At 40.7% G+C, this 9,054-nt stretch overlaps 1 long non-coding RNA gene across 1 annotated transcript; it reads right to left on the reverse strand.

Moving 5' to 3' along the window:
• Positions 1–4,552: 4,552 nt before the first annotated feature.
• On the reverse strand, positions 4,553–8,355 carry LOC123395439. The gene is made up of 4 exons (XR_006609739.1): positions 8,006–8,355; positions 7,209–7,407; positions 6,081–6,186; positions 4,553–4,870 (listed from the first exon to the last, which is right to left on the reverse strand). It is a non-coding gene; the product is annotated as an uncharacterized LOC123395439 (long non-coding RNA).
• Positions 8,356–9,054: the final 699 nt, after the last annotated feature.

Raw genomic sequence — 9,054 nt, forward strand, 5'->3', positions numbered from 1 at the left:
CGACGAGGACCGCCGCTGCAGCTCGTCGCCGGTAACCCTCCGGTGAAGTGTTGGTCCGTCTGAGGCTACCAACAGCCTCAGGGCGTCGTGTAGATGCGATAGGTGCCCAACCCCGAGAGTTTTGACCCCGTATCCGATGGCCTCGACGATGACCGAACTTGGTCGCTGCCAAGCTCGTCGCCGGCGTTGATTCCGGCCACCCCAGCCCCTGGGGCTCGTCCCATCGTGCGCGCCATCGAGTGGCCGTTCCTTCCATGGTCTCAGCCGTGCGTTTGGCCCCCTGTGCGCCATTTCCGAGCCCCCCCCCCCCCCGAGGTTCTGGTGCTCGCCGGAGGCTCCCCGCCGGCGAGGACGACCTCGCCTCCGGTGGATCTCGGCTGGCCTGAGCCACTGACCGGTGGGGCCAGCCTCTAGCACGTTTAAAGTTAATAAAAATAAAATCAAATAAATTAATCAGTCACTGACATGTGGGACCAGTAAGGTTAATCAGTTAATTTACTTTAAACTTAATCTAAATTTGACCAGAGAGACTGACCAGTGGGTCCCACTGGTCAGGTTTGACTTTCAACGGCCACATGGACCTGCTGATGTCATGCTGATGCAATAAAAGTATTTTCCAGTATAAAAATAATTCCAGAAATGTTTAAAACTTCAAAAATTCATAGAAATTAATCTGTAACTCCAATGAAAATAATTTATATATGAAAAAGTGTCAGAAAAATTCAAGGAATCTGAATATGCTATTTTCAACCGTGTTTGGAAAAGTTACAGGACCCTAACATGTAGAATAAGGAATAATTCAATTCTTATAATTACTTTTTAAATGGAATTTGGAAAATATTCAAATTTCATTATGAATGCCATGATCACACACTGTCCTAATTACAAATCAGTACCTTAACATGACATCTCATGCATGCTAACATCAAGTTGATCTGAGCATCAGGTCGAATCAATTAAACCGGTATCCGAGAATACCCTGTTTGAATTGATATTCGAATGTGATTCAAATCAACTCTAAACCTAATACATGTTGATTATAATAACTTATCACCTAGCATTCTCATGCCATGCTCATGCATCATTTTGATCGCATATGATTGTTATTGAATGTTGCCATTCATTTCGGTAGGCTCCGCACCCCTGGATCCCACCGAATATCCGTATGACGGATATCGTTCCTCCTCTGAGCAACAAGGCAAGCAACCCTTTTTGATCATCCCGATAATTCCCATGTTCTTGCTCTTCCACTTATTTATTGCATTAGGATCAAATGCTACAACTGCTTTTGCCACGTTAGTTGAACCCACTTCCTTTGCATGACCTAACCTTGTCACAGTAAATAGCCGAACCTTGCAACCTAGCATACCTGGTAGTTGCCTGAGCTATGATGTGCCTTATCCTGCTATTCATGCTATGCTTAGAGTTGTGTATGGTCTGTCATCTGGGAGATGAACAGAATTGTGAGAATGTGTTCGGTAAGTAAAGGTTGTGTGTTGAATCTGATTTGGTAAAGGTACCGGTGAAAGGCTGTGTAGGAGTACATGGCGGGTGGTTTCATTTGAACCGTCCTTAGGAACTAAGTTCCGTGTATGTAATCCAAGACTAGATACTACCACATGCTGGGCCCTGAAATATGACCCCGCTCGGCCTATTAATCGTACTCGGTCCAGGAGTTGCAAGTAGTTTCGGGTGTTTATAGTAATGCTGGAGGCCGTGCATGGTGCTGACCTGAGAGGTGGGCCGTGATGCGGTAGGCAGTGGCACGGTGTACCAAGTGGCACCCGGATGGTGGGCTTGGGAACCCTGCGCACATCGTTTGAGGCCGTGGCGGAAACCTCGGCCGGACTTCCGTACGGGTTACTCTCAGATAGGCGATAAACCTGGACTAGGTACTAGTGTGGTTAACGGTCATGGCCGACTCCCTCGCTGGACTTCCGCTTGAAGGTTGCCGAGGTGCATGACGTGCACATGGCGATAAGTGGCGAGAGCGTGTGTGACGAAGTACACCACTGCAGGGTTATGATCTATTCGAATAGCCGCGTCCGCGGATATGGACTACTTGGAGACATATGTTGTTCATAGATAATTTCAATGGCTACTCATAAAATTGCCAAGATAAGCGTGAGTGTCGTGGACGGCGTTTCCGTACGGAGACGGAATGATTCCACGATAGTGTATTGTTGTGGTGTTAGTGGACTCGTGTGCAAGAAGTCAAGTTGTCAAAATTATTTAAAAATGCAAGTTGTCTAGCCACGAGTCAAATGCTGGCTTTCCGCATGAAACCCCACAATACCTTTTGATACCTTGCATGAGTAGTTAGTTGTCCTAAAGTCTTGCTGAGTACCTTCGTACTCATGTTTGCTTAATAAATGTAGCAGAGGTCGCTAATGACCCTAATGGAGGGTTCTTCGTAGACATCGACGACGACGAGTAGCTGGTATCCCAGCTACGATCTGGCCCTACGTTGGATCTGTAGTATAGTCGGGCCATGTGCCTTCTAGTTGCCCTGTCTGTACTCAGACAGTTTATAACTCTTCCGCTGGCTTGTAACTGAATGACTGCTATTATGGGTCGTGAGACCCTTAATGTGTAATATTATGTGTGTTGCTCTTCCGAGCCTCTTAAATAAAGCTTGTATGTTTATGGTTATGTTGTGATGCCATCGATGTATCTATACATATTGGTATGCCATGCATACGTGTGTCATGCTTGATATGTATGGGGTTCGATTACCTAGTCGTGAACTTTAGTAGAACTCCTTACAAGGAAATGCCCCTTTGTGATCCAACGAGCCTTGGTAGTTCGCTACTGTTCCGGACAAATTGGTTGACCGGCATGTGTCCTTCTTAGCTGCTGTATCTGTCCTCTTTGGGGAAATGTCACGCGATGTAAGGGAGTCCTTGTAGCTTGCTACGACTCGTCTACATTCGCTGATGACCGACACCTGCTTTGTTGGGTCATGTATGCCTGTCCTTGTGCGGTACTGCCACTTTGGTTTATGACTAGACATGTCGATCCGGGTTCTTTGACATTGGATTGCTAGCGCCACTATCGCATACGTGAGTCAAAAGACGCAAACGGTCCCGGCTAAGGTAAGGCTGCAGCCGTGGAGTTAACCATGCGTCAGACCACAAAGGGATGCGATGTGTTATAGGCTGGATTCCTATGGCTTAGGATCGGGGTCCCGACATTCTTTTTCTCGGCAGTAGGTAGATGGATTGTAAAATCTCCAATGATGACCGTGGGAGTAGGCACAATGACATTAATATTGTTAATGAAAGTTTGCTTCTTCGGAAAATGCACAATATGTTGCTTGCCATTAACATCAAAAGTGACCTTGCTTTTGTTGCAATCAATAACAGCAGCTGTAGTATTTAGAAAGGGTCTACCAAGGATGATCGACATATTGTCGTCCTCGGGCATATCAAGAATAACAAAGTGTGTTAAGATAGTAAAGTTTGGAACCACAACGGGAACGTCCTCACAAATTCCAATAAGTAAAGTCGTCGATTTAACATCTATTTACAAATATATCTCAGTGAGTGTAAGCTTATCCAATTCTAGTCTTTTATAAAGCGAGAGAGTTATAACACTAACACTAGTTCCAAAATGATGTAAAGTAGTTTTTAACATAATTTGTTTTAATAGAGAAAGGTATTGTGGGTATACCTAGATCTCCTAGGTATGCCACCATCAAAAGAATAATTATCAAGCATGGTAGCAATTTTAGTTTCGGGTATCTTTCTTTTGTTGGTAATAATATCATTCATATACTTAGCAAAAGAGGCATCTTCAATATATCAGTCAAGCGAGTGCCCAAAGAGGAACGTCTAATCATTTCAGCAAAGCGTTCAAAATCTTCATCGTCCCTACGTTTCGAAAGCTTGTGAGGGAATGGCATGGGGTTTTGAACCCATGGTTGTTTTTACCTTCCATGTTTTCTAGCAACAAAGTCTCTCTTATCATAACATTTATTTTTAGGAGGTGGGTTATTAAGACCCTCATCAGGTTCTATCTCCACATCATTATCATGTTCTTTATTACTACCAAGTGGAACATCTACATGCACCTTATTACTTTCATCTTAATTTTCATTTTCACTACGTGCATGTTCACTAACGGATCGTGTCTCAGCGTCAGAAATAGAATTATCATTGTGATTCCACTACAACAATAACCCCCTATACCAACGCATTTTTCCGTATCTAAAAGTCCATATATGCGTTGTTAGTGCCTTTACCAACGGTTTGGGATGCGTTGCCTTATCCGGGGTTGCTAGCGCATAATCCAACGCTTATATCATCGTTGGTAAAATAAACAGTTGCAAGAATGCAACAAATAAAATAGACTTGTGCAACACTTCTATATGTTGGTGCTTAACGAATAGGAATCAAAATCACATCGCTTGGCAACGAAGCATTTGCAATGATTCAAGCATTGGTTCATATATAATGTGAATGCTAATATTTTTATACATATTTCCAGCAATTTAAATTAATGCTTCACACAATGGTGTTAATTATCAAGTGAAAAAAAGAGAATATACTCATGGGAGAAAGAAATATATATTAGGTAAAACTGCTTCCTTACAAGTGTGAATATTACACGAGGAAAACCATCCAAATGGGATGTATAATCTAAATGGTTTCTTACGGGTGAAACTTAAATGAAAAGCATCCATCATCATCCTTACAACTTAACTAAAACATAATCGAGGAACATCGTGCAACATGAACATCATCCCTATAACTTAACTAAAACTAAAAGCAGATCCCTTCATCATCATGAACAGGAACATCATCGTCATCATTGTAGTATACTGGCGAGTTGCCACACACCCATATAATCATCCATTTATGTTTTGAATCTACAAAGAAAAGAACACAATGAATTGTTAACACACAATCCGTTGACATGATTCAAGTAGTGATAGACGCAAGATATTAGTCACTTACAAAGGTTACCATGAAAAAAATCTGCATTATCAAGAGTATTACAATTTTAGCGAGAGCATACCAAATCATAAGTTTTGATAAGTGCCATATCGACATGCACTACCCATAATTCATTACTAATCCCAGCACCATCAAGTTCAAATTTAAGATCACAACTTACAATTGTAGCAAGAGCTACATCTCTGTTATGATTTTTTAGTCTCATTAAAAAAAATACTTTTGTTCCTCCCTGCTGGAGAAAGTCTAAGTTACCATTGGCACAATCATGTCGAGGAAAATAATTAATAGAAATGTGACATAGCAGAAAAGGATTAGAGGCCAAGACCCGTCGTGTTTGCATCTTTTCCTCTACTATATGGTATCTTATGTTGTCTTGTGAGATACCATCTTCTAAGTCTTTCAAGGGATAAGGGATTATAAGCCAACTACTCCCTGTGTATCTAAATAGTTATAGTTAGGGAGAACTAGACTAGTTCTTCCCAACTATAATTATTTAGGTAGAGAGGGAGTAACAATGAGTTATGTTGTGGCCATGACACATGTACCTGCCTGGTATCTAAAGGACATACCAATATAAATGGGGAGGTAATAATGGAAGTGTATAAAGAATGTAAAATGCTAAAACCATGCCACATTCTAAAACATTCCTTTAGTCAATGAAAGGAAGCAAGGAAAAAACAAGAAGCCTTTCAGCATACAACGGCTACAACACAACATTACACATGTCATATGGTGAATACATTCTTCTACTCGTTAATCTCATGATGTACACCATCCATGAAATTCTGTGAAGGCTTTCACTACCAAAAAAGTAGTTTTGGTGAAGAATACTTAAAATAATAAAACTTCATATGCTACTTCAATGTAGAACACAAATATAGACATTTTTATTCGAGTAGCAATATGGTTTGATCAACTCCATAATTCTCGGGCACTTATTGGAAGATATTGAAGCAGTATGTTTGACCATTAATAGAGTAACAAAATATTAATATATCAATACCTAAGACATATTAATCCAAAAGATAAATTAAATTTACTGAGTTAGTACAAATATAACATATTAGACATTAAAAAGAAGCTTTAAGACATAAGATCCATCATAAATGAGGTAGTACCAACCCAATGATTTTGCATGAAGTGCGGTGAGAACAATAGGGTGGATCAACCATTAATTCATCTTTACCACCAACTTCTAATAAAATATCCAGTATATATCCTGATCAAACTGTAAATAGCACATGTGAGCGATAAATCAAAGGAAGTGACACTCTTAAGAAAATGAGATGATGAGGCGGGAAAACAAGACTGTAGTGTGTTCGAACAAATAATTAGGATGCCTTGATGCCTTGTTTGTAAACTAGAAATACAAAACGTATATAAATATGGCAACATAATCAATAATTGGCTGGAAGTTGCAGGCATGCAAAAATAATATTGAATGTGGTCAGATGCACGATACCAATAGCTGAAATTATATAGAAACAATTGACATTTTGGAATGGAAATTCTTTGCATTTATTTAATGTTTTTCCTTTTTTTGCAATGTATCCATACATGACCTGATGATTAATCACAAACATGGAACTATTTATAAAGTTGCCATATGCTACAAACTTAGTTCTATTTTCCCCATGGTGTATATTCTGCCTTATAAAGGAAAAGCACATCAAGAGAATAAAGGGGTGACACTATGGATGTAGGCAAGCATAGTATAAAGAGGAAGCATGGACCTCAGAGAAAGTGTCTAGAAATTGGCAAACCTGTAGAGAGAACCTTATAGGTATATGTTATTAATAATAGGAGAAGGGGACATCAATCAAATTCCAAAATCCAAGTGAATAAATGGAAACATCCACGGTTTTGTATTCTTGGAACACAAACTAGTTCAACTAACTTTAAAAAATACAAAAGTCTGACACATTGTAATAGGTGTAGAATCATGTCACTTGGCTAATTAAGTACTACTCGTCTCAGCGTGTAGAATTTAACTAACATGTCACTTGACTGAATAAGTACTACTCGTCTCAGCATAGTTTTATAAGATTTTTTCTCTTCTACTATATTTAGGGAGTACACAGTAAACATTCCTGTTCATAGATCATAAGTAAAACACAAGATCTTCCTGCTTAATTATTTTTTTGATATGACATGCAGCTCACATAAACATCTTCCTAGATGCAAAGCATAGCTTGTGGTACATGTACTGAGAGTTTTCTGACAAGCAACAATAATTGATCAGCAGATTACCTTCCTTGCGCTCTTCAACTCCAGTTGTAGTGGGGAGAAAGCCTTATGCAGCTCTGTGTGCTAATTTCACCAGATGCTGATGGATGATCATGCAGAGAACTATGGATCAGAAGCCCTCAGGTCCAACAAGTACTCGACCTTGCCATGCACTGCACTTATGTCCTTCTCCCCCAGCGTCGTAGCAGCCTACCCGACCGAGCTGCGTAAAGGTGTCAAGCTGCTGCTCAGTTTGTAGTAGTAGAAAACATAGAGAGAAAGATGGTCTTTTAAGCGGATGTAAATATGTAAAAAATAGTTACTAAACTGTGCTTTAAATAAAATAGAGGGAGAATGTTTTGAGATCCTGTCCATTGCAACTTATTTCGTGATTGAGTGATTACATTTCTCCGCACCGAGTGGACGTAATTTGATACTTTAACCTTCTCTGAAATATGATAATCGGGCTTACAACATAAGCAAGTGGCACCATAAGCACAAAGTGGAATTTTGAATCATCAACATCAACTAAGATACTAAGACAACAAGCCTTATTATACAATCAGTCAATCACATAATCCACGAATGCAAAATCAAGTTTTAGTTCCATCGGCTGGTGACAATCTCCTAAGCCATAACTAGAATAAATTCAATCAGAACAAGAGGCTTTAGGTCCCCTCCACACCAACTAGCTGTAATTCAGTTTGTCGGTCATTATCAGGGACTGGCAGGTCATAAGTTGCAATTCCAAAGTAGATTCAAGTGAAGTAGAGCTTGATGCGGAAAACAAAAATTGGGAGATGAGAAGTGTCCCGACTCACCGTGGAGGCGCGATCGCGAGGATGGTGGTAGCTGCAGCTCTCCTCCTAGTCGCGAGCCCCCGAGCGGAGGTAGTAGACGTGGTTGGTCGTAGGAAAGCGATGAAAAAGGGCAGCGCGTTGGGATGCAGGATCTCAGGGGATTTGCGACGAGGGATGACACATCGGGATCGAGGGTCACAAGGGAGTCGTGACGAGGGACGGCGCCGCCAAGGTGGAGGGTCGCAGGGGAATAGTGATGGGCGGCCTGCCAGGACGGAGGATCTCCGACGAGTGGTGAGAGGCGTGCTCCGGTATGCTGGCAGGTTGAGGGGCGGCGGCTAGCGTGGGAGCCTATAGGCTCGAGAGGAATAGGAGGAGGTTGTAGACAAGCACGATCTAGGTTAATTGTGATAACCAACTTGGGCCGTGCTAGCGGAATAGGAGGAGGCCGAGGACAGTTGTGGCCGATTGAACTTGCAAGCTCCAAGCCTGCAACACATTTGCTACAATGCTTACATATGCGTATCTATTGTAAATTGTGCAACCTATAGTCAAAATGTTGTAGAATATGTTTTGCTTTATAGAGGGTATTCTTGTAGTGTTCTCAATAGGTTTTTTATAACAGGTCTACTAGAAGCATGCAAACTCCTATTATCTTCCTTTTTCTTTTTCTTCTTTGTGGGAATATGTGTATCATCATTAATTCTTCGACAATCCTGTTCTATTCTTTTAGGGTGACCCTCAGGGTAAAGATGTTCTTGAGTCATTCTGCCTCCTCTAGTCATTATTCTAACAACATGATCATTCATATTATTATTATTTATTTTAGCAACTAAATCATTTTGTGACTTAGCAACTTGATGTAGTTGGGTGTGAACCATAGAGGCATGTTTTCCTAGACCTTTCACATCATTAGAAATTCTAAACATCAAGTCAGTTAAGTGCTCTACCATCATGGAAATATTTCTCAATTGACCCGTAACATAGTTATTGAAGTGCTCTTGCCTAACGATGTAATTATCAAATTTATCCATGCATTGATCAGGAGTCTTAGCATAAGATATATAATT

This window comes from Hordeum vulgare, chromosome 5H (genome assembly GCF_904849725.1).
Source record: "Hordeum vulgare subsp. vulgare chromosome 5H, MorexV3_pseudomolecules_assembly, whole genome shotgun sequence".
NCBI lineage: Eukaryota > Viridiplantae > Streptophyta > Magnoliopsida > Poales > Poaceae > Hordeum > Hordeum vulgare.